We start from the raw sequence: 16,118 nt of genomic DNA on the forward strand, positions 1-16,118 counted from the left end.
TATCAAGTTCAGGGTCATGGAATGTATCAATGTCTCCACTTCAAGCCCTCTCCCTGAAAGTGAGATTGTTCAGTCATCAGTCCTGACCCAAAGAATTGGCCTTACTTAAAAAAAAGAGAGCAGAACACAAAGAAGTTGTGTCCATGGGCTGCAATAGTTTTGGAAAGGCACATTATAAAACCTATTTCCAAGTAATAAGATACCAGGGCCTTCAGTGTGGGAGTCAGGGAGGAGGGTGGGTGTTTCTGACACTTTTTCTATTTTCCTTGAAGGTTAGTGTGTGGTAACATTCTATACCAATTCTCTCACATATAAAAGGTACAAAAAGATGCTTTCTTCTTATTCTTTTATGGAAATATGAAAACATACGCCAGTATGATTTTAACATAAAGAAGGATTATAAAAGAAGATTTGCAAGCATTGCAGAGTCTTATTTTTATTACCGAACATAGGCTTATATTTTGATAAGAGCTCAGAAACCTGTTGTATCTTGCTTAAGACAAATAGACACTGATTTAATCTGTTTTCTATTCTGTTTCCCATGATAAGAGGAAAAAATGATAATTTTTATTGATGTCAAGAAATCCAAAGTCTGGTTTGGGATTTTTTTTTTTCTTGATGGTCTGTATTAGCTATAAGGGATCACACACAATGAAAGAATAACTAACAAAAACAGCATATTGTAAAGAAAAGACAGTGAAGAGTGAAGCCTGTTAACCAGAGAAATTGAAATACTAAAGACTTTCTAAACAGGTTAATTGAAGTACCATTTACATACTATAGTAATTTATTTAGTTGTACAATTAAATAATTTAAATTTACTGATTTGTGTAACCATTGCCACAGTCTAGGTTTAAAAATTCTCATCACTCCAAAAAAGATCCTTGTGCCCATTTGCAATCATCCTTTATTTCCATGGCCAACCCTGTGGAAATTTCCTCTCTTACTCTATAGGTTTGCCTTCTCTAGGGAAAAAAAGAAACTATTCTAAAAATGTATACAGTTATGTTTTTATAAATATTTTAGACAAGTATCAACTGCACCTCATATCCTTTATTCTTTTGCCCAGAATTCTAAATATCTGAGTGTTCATAATAAGCAGCCCTTCCTATGTTTTCAGAAAAATAAAAGTTAACAAACATGCTAACTTACTGTTGCAAGAGCCTAGCCTCATTTGCCGTTACTTTCAGCACTATGCTACAAAAAGTTGACATCTCTGTTTCTCCAGTGCTCCTTATCGGAAATGATTCCAGTGTCACAAAAACCTCTTCTACGCATCTCTTTTCCTGCAACTGATTATTCACTCAACTCTGGTTGGGCTTTATTCTTATTCATTGTTTCTGATCTTACCCACAATCCCAAGGCTTCACCACATAAGAAATTCTAGTGGAATTACATAGAGGGACTGGGCTTCTGTTTCTTACCAATACATCTTCTAAATGTCAAATGCTCACCTTCATGAATGGACAGCCATTTATTGCTCAGGGTTGTAAATGCACACATTGGTTGTGATTCTGACCTCCTATTGTAGCCACCCTGGTATTAGGCATTGTAAAAAATTGTGTTAGAGAAATCTTCATCTGCTTGACACTAGCTCACCTGATTAGCGTCTACAACTGCATCCATCCCTTCAGAACCAGCTGAAACTAGTAGACAGTTTTCATGCCAAGTTCCAGGTTTGTCACCTGACCTGTCATCACTTGTTGACTTAAAGTCAAATTTGTGAGTTTGAATTTTCATGCAACATATGCCAAAGAAGTTTATTTACACATTGTAAAAATTAAGAGAAGGAAATATTCTTTTTCCTAGCTTAAATAGACCCTACTTATATTCAATTTCAATGAATCTGTTGGTAAAGGAGAAATTGGCATGACTCAAAAGCCACCTGCAAGAGACCTGGTGAGTCAAACAAGAAATCATGACATTTTGCTCAGATGAAAAAAGAGTATCTTTTTTTAAAAAGTCAATATCTTTCAGTTGTGTCATAAGGCAGACAAACACACAAGCTGTTATGCAAGACAACTCCTTGTTAACTGGGAGTGCAGTGACAGCATGACAAGGTTATAAAGAGATCTATCTAGACCCTTCTTGTTCTCAGTCATTCTCTCTCCCTCATTTTTTTTTTTTAATTATTATTAGTTAAGTTACAAATCATCAGATCATGAACTCTCATGGAAGAAAATACCAACCAGTAAATCAAAATCACTGTCGAGAACATCTGGTACTGGCATCACTAGTTATTCTGAGGCCATCGAGAGTTCAAAAGAATTAAAATTTGAAACATGTTTCTCCTTCATCTTAGATTTTTTTTTTAAAAAAAGATTTAGGCTAAAAGTGATTGATAAAAGTCAATTTTTTTTCTTTAATTGCGTAACATGTAATTCTTCCTTAAAAGTAAAATCATAGTAGAAGAAAGGCCATATGATGTAAGAAAAAACTGTTGGCTTTAGAATCAGAGATTTGATTTCTAACTGTGCTCATTTGAAATTTTATGTAAGAACAAACAAAAATTTAATAGTTTTTATCTAAATATTTTATGCCATGACTATTTTTTTTTCTGGTCTTAATCTTTAAAACAATTGAATAATGTAGGTAGTTCAGCCTCATTTCCCCACCTGCAACCTAAAAGCAACTTAAAGTAAAACTAGAGATCCATTTAGACCTAAATCTATATGACTCCAAAATACACTTTATTTTAGCATATTTTCTTTTGGTTAACTGAAATTTTAGTGTAGATGTACATAACAAAGTTTACAATGCATAAATGTACAGTTCAATGAATTTTTTACAAACTGATCACATTTGTGTCACCAAAACTCAGGTCAAGAAAGAGTAATCGCTAGCCCCTGCAAGAGCTCCCTCCCAGTCACCGCTTCTCCCAAAGTAATCACTCACCTAATTTCAAAACCACAAACCATTTTTCTCTGTTTTTGAAATTAATATAACTAGAATCATGTGGCATAAAACTTTGTGTCTGCCTACTTTCGTGCAACATTATCTTTGCAAAACCTCTATCTCTTATTATATGTAATTGTAGTTTGTTCATTAATTAATATATATAACATTCCATTGTATGAACCTACCCATTTTTACATATATACATGAATTTTTAATGTATTTTACACATACATTTACATGTATAAAATATATATATGTAAGTATAATGCAAATATAAATAAAAAATACATATATATGTTTATATATATCCTGCAATTATGTTATATTTTGAATATTACAAGTGAGGCTATGGATATTTTTGCACATAAATTTTGGTGAATATTAGTACACATTTCTGTTGAATATAAACTTGGGAATAAAATTGTGGATTAAAGAGAATACAAATATTCAACTTTAATAGATGTATTTTAGTTTTTTATGCTACCATGCCCTAGATTCCTCACTTTCCCTCTGCCAAGATATTTTACCTATTGGAATAATAAATTTCACATCTGAAAAAAAGAATATCATTTTGAATATGAGAATTAACACCTGTGGCATATTAAGAGTCACCCATATTCGGCCCATTGGAAGTATTTGACCTATATCAGTAGCTTACCCATCTGGATTTCCTTCTTTGTTTTTCATACTTCATCATCAATTATTTCAACTATTCCATCTGTTATTAATTTTAATGCCTCAAAAACTTATATACTTATTATACCAAAAGAATATTTGCATTCTAAGAAAAAATATGTATGCAAAACATATATGAAAACATATTAGATTTGTCATATTATGAAGATGTCAGCATGATGCTAAAATAGTAAACACACAATTTAAGGTCTAGGGAGCCAATTTCAAATAGCATTACATTATAGCTACTGGCTCAGAATGGCAAACAAAACACAGTCCTTGCTTTCACTGAGCTTTGAGTCTGTTTTCACGTAATAGGTTTGTAAAGAATACCAAGTCACGTCTTTCTTCCCTTTTAATTTGCTACAGAATAATGCTCAGAACTATCACTAAGCTTATTGGAAGTGGTGTGTTCCACCTTGACTTAAATTGAGAATACCTGTTTTGGAATAGATAAAATAGGATAAACACAATACGTTTAGGAACTCAAGAACTCTATTTAATTTGATAAATATTTATTGAGCAACTAACTAATTTATTAAGCAACTGATTGATTATACATAATATATTAAAACATGATCACTCCCATCAAGAAATTCACAAATTATTCCAGAATTAAAGAACTACACTATAAGTGTGATTTATATTCATGTCCAATTGAAATTTTTGTTATTCATTTCTTTTTTATGATAGCCTTATGTTTTTAAATTTGAGTGACAAAGATATCACCTAATGATTTAATGGTATTTTAAAGTTTCTAAAACAATAAAACAAATCATAAATTTTTCCAAATTTTTGGAAGGCACATCTTAATTTTAAATACATAAAACAGTGTTGATTGGTCTTTCTATAAAATAAAAAAAAATGGTTATTGATAGAAAAGCTTTTAAATTGTTTTAGTCAAACTCAAATAAAAAGATCTTAAAAATAAAACATGAACTAAAAAGAGTTTTACCAGAATACTGAGCTCTCCTTGATATTCACAGAAATCAACACAATGTCCATTAGTGCAGAATAAAAGACATAAAACAATTCAGTGTAATAAAACGCCCTGCATTAATGGAACATTAAAGTTATGATTTAAGCCCACAGAATTCAGGAAATTCAGAATTAGAACTCCCATGGTAACCTTCACTGTGACCTCCTGTGCATGTACACTGTTTAGAAAACTGAGATTTTTGCTTTCCTGATCATGTATCACTATGAAGAACAATTTCAAAGTGGAAAAAAAGGTCCTACCACTGCCTATGTTTAAAGTTTTATACTCACTTAGAAAATCTAACCATCAATCTCACACTACCATATAATTATGGAATAAGAAAGAATTTTTAAAATATGCTATTGAAAACTGTAGAAGCTACAACATAATGAATGTACCCTTGTAACATATGAATTTGGGCTTTCTTTTAAATATAGCCATAAGTGTCTACTGTGTAAAAAAACATGTTCATATTGCAGAGTGACAGTGGGGGACATTATTAAAATTGAATTGCATATAAAGAAGAAGGGTCAGGGAAATAATTGAGCTGAGAGTCAAAAGTATCACGCTTCATATTTTGAAATCTACACTTTCCTGGGAAGATATTTTATCTCCACAGCTATGGCTTTTTCATTTGTAAATGAGAGAATTGAGTTAAGTGACACCATGATTTCTTCTATCTTCAAAAATATATGATTCTGTGACTTGATTAAATTTATATTCTATAGGAGAATCATAAACGACATTATAATAATCCTTAAGTAACTTGTATCAATCCTTAGATATGCCAAGAAGGAAGGTAATGCTGATAATCCACCAAGTTTCCCTTGGATAAGACCAGACTCCTTCAGTGATACTGCCCTTTCCTTTGAATCTTTTAAAAAGAAAAAAAAAAAAATCCATGCAAACACTAATCCAGTCTCTGTGACTGGGATTAGGTTAAATGTCTTTTATAAACTGAAAAATATCCATCAGGCATCCTAAAATAAGTTTTTCAATGTTATGGATGTGAGATGAAGAACTGTCGAGAAAGGTAGAAGTGTAGGAAGGTCATATTAGTGTCCTCATGGTATATAGTTCTTCCAAGTAAAGTCACCAAGGACCATTTTTAATAAGGAAATATGTTTATAAAGAGATAACTGAAAAAAAATGTATATACTTACGTACACACACACACATACACAGTGGCATAGCAGGCACTATCACAGCTCCACCCACATCCTCTCAGATCCACTTACTATTTTGACACACTTGCTATGGTTTATTTGCTCTCCCAGAAGCCATCATTTGCATCTCCTTGTCAGAGGGCTACCCCTACACTGCTAAAACCTGCTTTGCCTACATGCACAGAGAATATCTGAAAGTATCTGGAAATATCTTGGAATTTACAGCCCCTGGTAAGTTTATAGTGGCTGTTAACCCATGACTGGTGCAGGAGTATAAACACCAGTGCTCTCCTATTTCCTATGTTGTAACTTCTACTGTCTTCACAGAGTTTCCCTGCAAGGCTGAGGCAGAGCTATCTACCCTTTAAAGGCTTTTTACTTAACATCACATCTAGTCCTCATATGCTCCTGGATTGCCTTCGAGAATCTTGGAATTAAAAGAGACCCAGTTTTTAATGATGTGTGTATTCCAGGATTGCCTTAAAAGGCAATCAAAAAGCTAAGAGAAGTGGACATGTGAGAAAAGACCTGTTATAAATAAGCTATGAAGCTTTCATTGGCCAGCCAGCTGCGGTGTGAGTTGTGTCCTTGCTGGCCATGTTCCAAGAGTCCTGTAGCCCCTTACACCTGCCAGTCATGCCAGTCATGACTTCACCTTCTCCCTTGAGGAGCCCGAGGCACTTTGGAGCTGACGCTGATCCAAGCCAGACTCACTCACGACATGGGCCTCATGTTTCTCCCTCAATTCACTTTACTATATGGATTAGTTTGAAGCCCAATCAAAGGCCCATTAACTAAAGAATTAACTTCTAAAAACAAGCAACATCAAAAACTTTCATGACTTATTCCTATTTAGACCAAAGGAGGCAATTGTGCTTTGTTTTTAATTGCATGTGTTTAAACCCTTTGTTAAGATAAAAATACAATCAGTTACAAATACTATAGAATACATAGAGCAACATAAGGATTCTGCCTCAGGGCAACTCAAAGCTAATAACCATCTGTGAGGTTGGGACTTTGTGCCCAACTGTTTCACCCAAGAGCAGAATGCAGTCTTCAGGAAAACCAAAATGTCTGGATTTTCTGTGCTAGATAAAGCATCACAGAGATCACTCATGGAATCCTGGGGAGATAGGTCTGTATTGCCCACTTACATGAAGATAAATGTTATTCATTGATGGATATACTATAAAGAAAATAATATTACAATGTTACCTTAATGTCATTTATAAGAAGCCAAGAAACCTCTTTATTACAATGTTATAGTTTTAATTGCTGACAATTTTTTATTAGCTTTGTTGAATAGCAACAACAGAGCCTGTGACATATCCTCTTCTTATTGAAAAGCAAAGTGACTTCTGAAGAAAATAAAATGTCCTATAAATCAAAAACACATCTCAGTTATTTTTGTTTTCATATTATCTTCCATATATTATCAAAAAGGATATGCATATTTTATGATTGAAATAGTAATGACCAAATCATTCTATACTCTGCTTTTTAATGAAACATTATATATACAGTTTATATGTTACAAAATTTGTCACGATTATTTTAAAGACAAGATAATATGTTAGCAAGCTAATGCACTGTAATTTACATAATTTCTTTATTATAGGACATTTTAGCTATTAGAGACTATACCTCAGGAAATAACCATGTGTATATTGCTTTTTTTCTCTTCTTGACAAATTTCCAACATGAAATATTTATGACGATACACAAAGTGACATTGTAGGTAGTTGAAGGTGAGGAAAAGAGTATTTAAAAATTAGACTGCAGTCTTAACGGAAGTGACTGTCAATGATAAATTATCTACTGAAATACCAGGAGAGAAATCCTGTCTTTTAATGGTACGTAGACATTTAAGAGTAAGCTCTCATCGATATGCATTATCTATTCAGCACCCAAACAAGTTGTTGCTGAAAAAGTAATAGGGGTATTTTAGATTTAAACAGTTTCAGAGTCACAAAATACTTTTAAGTACTTATGCAATCATTTTCATCACTTTAACCTTCAGATTAAAATGTTAGGGTCTGAATTCAGGTATACTCACACTGCAACAAAAATATGGATGCTACAAATTTAGCAGATCAAGCATTGATATTTTTAGAGTGAGCACTTTGCTTTGTATAGGTAATAAAATTTGGGGAGATAATGTTTCATTATGCAAAACAAGTGCTCTTACTCTAAAATATCACTGTAGTTGAGGCTAATACTATTTTAGCAAACACTCTTCCACTAGTTTGAATGCTTTGCGGTGCTTTTCTTTATAACATAGATATGTTTCTCTGTGGAGGAGCCAATCCCCTTATTAACTCATTAACTTATTCTCCTTGCAATTACTCTTCTGCCTCTATGGTCTGGTCACTGCACCTACCACTTGGCTGACAATAGGCATCAATAATCTCTGTGTGATGAAAATTAGAGACATTCTAGTCTCTATTTTATTTGGCCTCCTTGCTACATCTAGTATTTTGATCACTTGCTCTAAGAAATTTATTTTCCCTTGGCTTCCATGTAAAATATCTCTCCTGATTGTCCTATAACTTTGCTATCTTAGCTTTTATTGGGGGGCAGGGGGATCCTTTTAGATTGAGGCTTTCCAAGCTAATGTCCTATCCTATTGCATTCTCGTGTTACATTTTTACGTGCTGAAACTTATTCATTTTCATTATTTAAAAGTTACCTCCTATTCATTGATTCCATAATTTAGGTTTCCCATCCAAACCTATGTAGAGAGTAATAAATATACACACTGTAAAGCCAGTTTCCTCTCTACATAACTAGCTTAAGCCTCATAAAAACTGGCCCTATTGCCTCAAGCCAAGACCTTCTATTCCTGTGTCAGTAGTTGTTCTGATGGAAGACACCACCATCTACTTAGCCAGAATCATGTCATGCTCATATTCACCACCACCACCACCCTTCTTTTATCCTATGCATCCAATTAGTTATTGTATAGTGTCTCAATCTCTTTGTAATCAACTTATTTTACTTCGTGCTCTCTTATATTCCTCCATAAGGTCCTCTTTCCTAAAACATTGAAATATCCTCTTAACTCATATCCTAATAGTCGTATTCTAATCTTGTTTCTTTCCAAGTTTCCTCCCAAGCTTGCCAAAGAGATTTTTTTTAAAACACACGTTGAATCAAATCACTTCCCTGTTTGATTCACTGAATTTCAATCACCAGCAGAAAAGTGCCCATACTCCCCCATATGGATGTGTGTTTCCATGCAGCCACTTGTCCCTTCATACAAGCACTCATTCACCTGAGTCCCAGCAGTAAAGAGAATGCAGAGTTCCTGCATTCTCTTATAGTCAAAGACGGAAGACTTAAGTTTAGTTGGCATTGACATGGGGAAGAAACATGTACCATAAAAACGGAAGCCTGAAAACAGAGGACCTAGCAATGCTTCAGAGTTGGACACAAAGGCTTTGTGGTCTATAGTAAGTTATAAGCTGCATATAACTCCCAGTGGAAACAAGGAGAATGGAAGCAGCAGTTCATGGAGGGTGTTGGGTGAGACGATCGTCTGAAATAGAGGAAAAGCTTTAGAAGAACCTGACGAGAGGAAAGGGAGCATGAGGATTTTACTTCTACTGATAAAGGATGTGGGAGAGTAGATACAGATGGAATTTAGAATTACTGAGACAAGAGCTTGGTGAACCCTGCTGTCACATTAAAGAGGCAACATGAACACATTTGCATTTTAAGAGAAATAAGCAGGCAAGCAACCAAGAAAACATAAAATCTCTGGTTACAGAGTATAAATGCAAGGATCTTCATGATCTAGCTCCTGCCTCATCTTCTCCCAATCATCCCTGGCCGCTGATCTCCTCCAACCCCAAATGTCCCCCACCAAAGTTAATGTGGCATTTTTCTAGTGTCTACTCTTTTGTGCCTTTACATCTATGCAAATGCTTTTTTTAGTTTCCAAAATTTGCTCCCCCTTTTCTCAAACCATCAAGAGCTTCCTCATCTTAGCAAGCTCTAGCATTTTCTCCTCTGTAAAGTTTTCTTGACTTAAATTTCATTCACCCTATACAACAAGTCTATTTGAGGATACGCATACCTACTTTTTTATCTGCTGTCCCTAGAATTTACTTATATACATACATACATGTATATATTTGAGGATACGCATACCTACCTTTTTATTTGCTGTCCCTAGAATTTACTTATATACATACATACATTATATATATATATAAAATTAAGTTTATTGGGGTGACATTGGTTCATATAATTATATAGGTTTCAAGTGTACAATTCGATAATAGAGAGAGAGAGAGAGAGAGAGAGAGAGAGAGAGAGAGAGAGAGAGAAGGAGAGCGCACTGTGTGTTCACTACCCAAAGTTAAATTTCCTGTCCCTAGAATTATAGTACCTAAAATCACTGAACATATTTTAAAGTCTTTATTCACACTACCAAGCACAGTGCTTGGCACTTGATAAAAAGAAGGAAAGGAGAGAGGGAGGGAGAGAAAGTGGGGGAAGAGGAAGAGAGCGAGAGAGTTATTTGATCAGTATGTGATGTGTTCCTACCATTTGCATACGAGGGTAATATGCTGGTGGAGTGGTGAAAAGACTTCCCACAAAAATAATTATCTTCTCTACAGAATCCTTGACAGATGGTCATACAGACTTTGCTTGAACATTCGGTGACTGTGGCTTATTCTCTCCCAACTACGCCATTGTTCAAAATGTTGAATTTTTAAAGCTGACATTTGCCTAATTTCTATGCATCCTTACTAGTTCTTCTTCCTGAGGATATGGGAAGTAAGTGAGAAAAAAAAAAAGTGTCTCTAGGTACTTTATGTGATTTGGTGCACGTCTCTGGACAGTTGCTGTTTGAAACCTCCCAGTGTGTAAAATATAGCATTGATTAAACATAATACGAAAACCATATTTGAAGCTAATGCTAGCAGATTAATTCCACCTATTAGCTGATATTCTTGGAGTCATTTATCTTTCCACTTATTTCTTGAAGATTTTGGCTCCTGAGTTTGTTTACATTCTTTCCAATATTTCTTCTGTCCTGAACTTTGATGATTTTAATATCTCCATAGATGATCTTTCTAATATCCTAGACTTGATAGTCATTCATTACTTCTGTAGATACTCACATAAACATTTCTGCCATCCACACTGTGCATGGTCATACCTGAGACCTTCTTGTTACCAATAATTGACAATACTCCACAACCTCAAATTCAAGAATTCTATTCTCACTGCTACCTGTTCCTCTAATTTCTCTAGGTCCCTGACTCCAGATTTTTTTTTTTATTCCAAAGGGACAAACAATCCATTGATTGTTAATGTCCTTATAAGAAGATACACCAGAGAGCTTGCTTATTATCTTTCTTCCGCCGCGTGAGACAGCAAAAAGCCTATTGTCTGCAAACCAAGAAAAGAGATTTTACTGGAAACTAATTATGTTGACAGCTTGACCTTGAACTTCTAGCCTTTGGAACGTAAAAGAAATAAATTTCTGTTGTTTAAGCCACCCAGTCTATAGTATTTTATTATGACAGCCTAAGCTGCCTAAGATAGTACTATTCTTCACAGAAGAAGATGAAAAAAAGATGTTATGTTGTATAATAATGAATACTTTTTATCTTTTTTTATTATTATTATGCCACCATTTTATTTTTATCAAACTTCTTAAAAGCTTGCTTTCAAATCTTCATTCATCTTTCTTCATTTCTTTCTCTCCTGGCCTACTTCCTTAAAGATTTTCTTAATTTCGTCTGGAAACTATACTTCCTTTCTCAAAAACTGGAGCATATGGTTATTTATTTTAAGAACTTACTATTTCTTATCTATCCATGCGATCATTCTGCCTTCATTGCTCAAAACATTTTTGACAATATCAGACTGGAAAACAAAGACACTGTCAATTGAAGGTCATCTATTGCTTTCATCAGAATCTATATTTGCTGGATTTCAAATTGAACGATCTTTTTTTTCTGGGCCTCTTGTGAAAATAGCACTTACAAATTGCCACTCAAAATTATCTGTATTTCATTTTCCATTTGTAAAGAAATTCATGTTAAAGAAGGATAGTTATAAGTACATTTGTGTACTGGTTTGTTGTTTTCTGATTCATTCAACAAAAAAAAACACTTTAATATAGTTACCTATATCTAACTAATTGAAATCTTATTGTAATTATTTTCTTCTATTAAAATGTGGTATTATGTACATGTAAGGACCAGTAATCCACCAGTCTTTCTCTCAGTTTTGTGTGATTAAGCAGCAATGTTCATGGATCCTCTGTTTCTTGCGTCTCCATGTTTTCTATAGCTAAGGAATGATGTTCACTAAGAAATAGAAGATAATTCACTATGGAAGCATGCATTTATTTTTTTCATTGCAATTCACCAGGATGTTAGCATTAGTTTTATTTTTAATTATTTAATTAAATGATTTTATTCACTGCTTAAATGTTAATGACTTCTTATTCTATCACATATTTTAAAAGGTTTTTTTGCACTACTTAAAAGTGATCTTAAAAATGTAAATTTTTAAAAACACATACCTTTTATTTACTCCATTTACCTTTTGAATGAATTCAACAAGCCTTATACAACATTGTTCAATGATTCAATAGACCTTATCCATTGGTCAAAATTATTGACTAACTAGCAATACCATGTGTTCTATCCTCATCTTCAATAGACTAGAATGAGTGGAGAAATGTAAAGCAGTGAAATACATCTAAGTTAAAATAATACAAGATAAATAACAATTTAGTATGGAAGAATAGAGCTTTAGCTTAAGACCTACAGTCAATATCCAAGTATGTCTATTCCATAGGTTGTGAGTTGATAAGGAATAGAGGAATAAAGAGAGGTGAAGTTGAAGATATTTTTTAAAAAGAGACATTATTTCATAATAGTTTCTTATGCTATGCAAAGCCTTAGAATATTATCTTAGAAATCATAAATAATTATTGAATGTTTTTTAATGAAGACATGCTATAATTTTATGCTCACTTTAAAGAAGCACTACAACCATAACGTGAAGAATACATTATAGACAAACTAGCTTGGATGAAAAATCAACCAAAGTGAAAATAAAATTGCAATCAAGAAGAAATTATACTTAGAGATGATGTGAAGTATATTGGTTTTAGTGCAGATGGAGAGAAGTAGACAGAAATAAGGAATATTAAAATGCAATAAGTAAGTTAATAATACATTTGATTAATTTTCTGCTTTATGCAAAATATAACATACCAATTATTTATAATTTAAATTAGGAGAAATATAGCAAGAAAACAATGGGCCAGGAAATGTCTTTGGATTTCTTATAGCATTGTCAGATTTGAAAAGTAAAAATTAAAAAACGAAAACAAAAAACACACATTTATTCTGAAGGATCACTTCTAGCTATGATTATAGTTTCCTTTATTAGAATGACATCTAATGCTCAAACTTTTATATTAACTAAAGTGTATAATAAAAGTGCAAATTCCTCTTCCAGCAGTGATAGAGTAACTGATGTCAGCCTTGCTCAAAATAAGTGAGGAAAGTATTTTTAGATATTGGACAAGAGGAGTGTGATCTTTGAGAGAAGAAAAATTTCAAGTACAAGTCCATTTGTACTTCATGCCTCTATTTGGGAACACTATCTAGAAGAGGAGAAGAGGCAAAAAACAGAACATGGTGTTTTTGCTGACATGAAAAGGCAGAGCTCAGAACTTAGAGTAGTTGAAATGGTAGAAATTTTCAGGCCAGAACACTGAAGAGGAAAGAGAAGAGAAAGATAAACAAAGGTGAACATCAGACGTCTACATGGGGGTTTCTATGAATCTTTACCTAAGTTTTATCCGTGGTTTTATGGGGTAAAACCTTTCGAGGCTAGTAGAGAGAGACTACTCCTAGGACTATAAGCTGAATAAAAACACCAAAAGTCATACAGTGCTGGGAGAATTTGGAACCCTGCAAAGATAAATTTGCACCAGAGTAAATTTAGGCCTTAGAAATAAAGATTATGTGCTACATAAAGGCCAGATACTATAATAAAGTCAAAACAGAAACAGCATTTTCAAACAATAAAATCAAGCCTGGCAGAACAAAATAATTTACCAGTTATTTGACTCTTTTCCAGAACAAAATTTAACATCCTTTAAAGGGATTCCACAAGATCCATTCCATCATCAAAATATTTGGCATAAAGTTGAAGAATAATTTTTCATATGAACAACTAGATAAAATGATAATTATTTTATTTAAAAACACATCCTTAGTATATACACATAAAATGGATTTTTGTGCATTGATTTTGTATCCTGCAACTCTACTATATTTGTTCATTGTTTCTGATAGTTTTTTAGTGGAATGCTTAGGATTTTCTATATAAAGAATCATGCCATCTGTACAAAGTAACAATTTGACTTCTTCATTCCAAATTGAGATGCCTTTTAATATTCTTGCCTGAATGCTCTACCTAGGACTTCCAATAGTATATTGAATGAGTGGTGATAGCAGACAGCCTTGTCTTGTTCCTGATCTAAGAAGGAAGGTTTTTAGTTTTTCACTAGTAAGTATGATGTTAGCTGAGTGTTTGTCATATATGGCCTTTATCATGTTGAGGTACTTTCCTTCTACACCCATTTTATTAAGTGTTTTAATCATACATGGATGCTATATCTTGTCAAATGCTTTTTCTGCTTCATATGATCACATGATTTTTATCCTTTATTTTGTTTTAGTGGTTTCACATTGATCGATTTGCATATGTTGAATCATCCTTGTGCCCCTGGAATGAACCACTCTTGATCATGGTGTATAATCTTTTTAATGTATTGTTGTATTCGATTTGCTAGTATTTTGTTTAGAATTTTTGCATCTGTATTCATCAGAGATATTGGTCTGTAGTTTTCATTTTTTGTGTTATCTTTACCAGGTTTTGGTATCAGGGTGATGTTGGCCTCATAAAATGAATTAGGAGTCTACGGCCATACCACCCTGAACAAGCTTGACCCCGTCTGATCTCAGAAGCTAAGAAGGGTCAGGCCTGGTTTGTACTTGGATGGAAGACGACCTAGGAAGACCACGTGCTGTAGGTGTAAAAAATAAAAAATAAGGGATTGCAAGCTGACAAGGTCCTTGCAATCTGTGAAGTCAACCAAGGGTTGCCTTGCCTAAATAAATAAATAAATAAAATGAATTAAGAAGTGTTGCCGCTTCTTTAATTTTTTGGAAGAGTTTGAGAAGTACAGATATTAAATCACCTTTGAATGTATGATAGAGTTCACTAGCGAAGACATCTGGTCCTGGACTTTTTTGGGAGGGAAGTTTTTGATGATTGTTTAAATTTCCATACTGTTTATCGGTCTATTTAGATTTTCCAATTCTTCGTGATTCAGTCTAGGAAGGTTGTATATTTAATCTAAGTTATTGAATTTGGTGACCTGTAGTCTTTCATAGTATTCTTGTATAATCCTTTGTATTTCTGTGGTATATGAACAAAGCGTTTGACATGATTAAAGAGAATGAAAATCTCAGCAGAGCAATTGGATCAATATGGATAAACCAACTGAAAATTTTAGAATTGAAGATTATAATATAGAATATGAAAAATTTAATGAATATAAATTTGCATAACAGTAAATTGGAGACAGCAGAAGAAAAAGTAAGTAAAAGTAAATAGATTCATAGAAATTATAAAAGTGAAGCATAATCATAAAAAATAAAATGTTTGAAAACAATGGATAATGTCTCATTTTGGACAGTATGAATCATTCTAATATAATTGCAATCAGAATTCTAGAAATAAAATTGTGCAGAAAAATATTTGAGTAAATATTGGCACTTTTTGGATAAAGCATAAACCTACCTATTAAAATGTTTGACTAATGTTTGGTAAGGATAAATTTTTTTAAAAAACGATGCTCAGGTTTGTAATAGTTAACATGTTGAAAGCCAAAAAACAAAAACAAACAAACAAACAAAGGCTACCTAATGAATAAACCATGTTAAATGTAGGAAACTACCAATTTTAATGATATATGAGAAACAGTTTGGAGGACAATAGAATAAGGTCTTTAAAGTGGGAAAAGGAAAAAAAGTCAATCTAGAATTGTCTGTCCCACAAAATTTAACTTTAAAATTGATTATATTTCAGATAAGTGGAAGCTCAGAAAAATTCATGCCTAGTGATATACATAAGAAGAAATGTAAAATAAAAAATCACATTAAATCCAAATAAATAGGAGAAAAGAAATAATAAAGAGACAAAAATGACACAGGAAACAAAAAATAATCAAACTAAGTTTGTTTTTAGAAGTTATCAATAAAAATAAATTTGTAGATACAAAGAGAAAAACACAAATTAAAAATATCAGGAGTGAAAAAGGAAACGTCACAAATATATATACTCATAAA

At 33.1% G+C, this 16,118-nt stretch overlaps 1 long non-coding RNA gene and 1 pseudogene across 1 annotated transcript in view; one reads left to right on the forward strand and one right to left on the reverse strand.

Moving 5' to 3' along the window:
* LOC112475830 overlaps positions 1–16,118 on the reverse strand; it is a 66,086-nt gene that overhangs the window by 47,508 nt on the left and 2,460 nt on the right. The window lies entirely within an intron of this gene.
* On the forward strand, positions 14,682–14,800 carry LOC112475888 (annotated as a pseudogene).

This window comes from Pteropus alecto, unplaced genomic scaffold (assembly GCF_000325575.1).
Source record: "Pteropus alecto unplaced genomic scaffold, ASM32557v1 scaffold152, whole genome shotgun sequence".
NCBI lineage: Eukaryota > Metazoa > Chordata > Mammalia > Chiroptera > Pteropodidae > Pteropus > Pteropus alecto.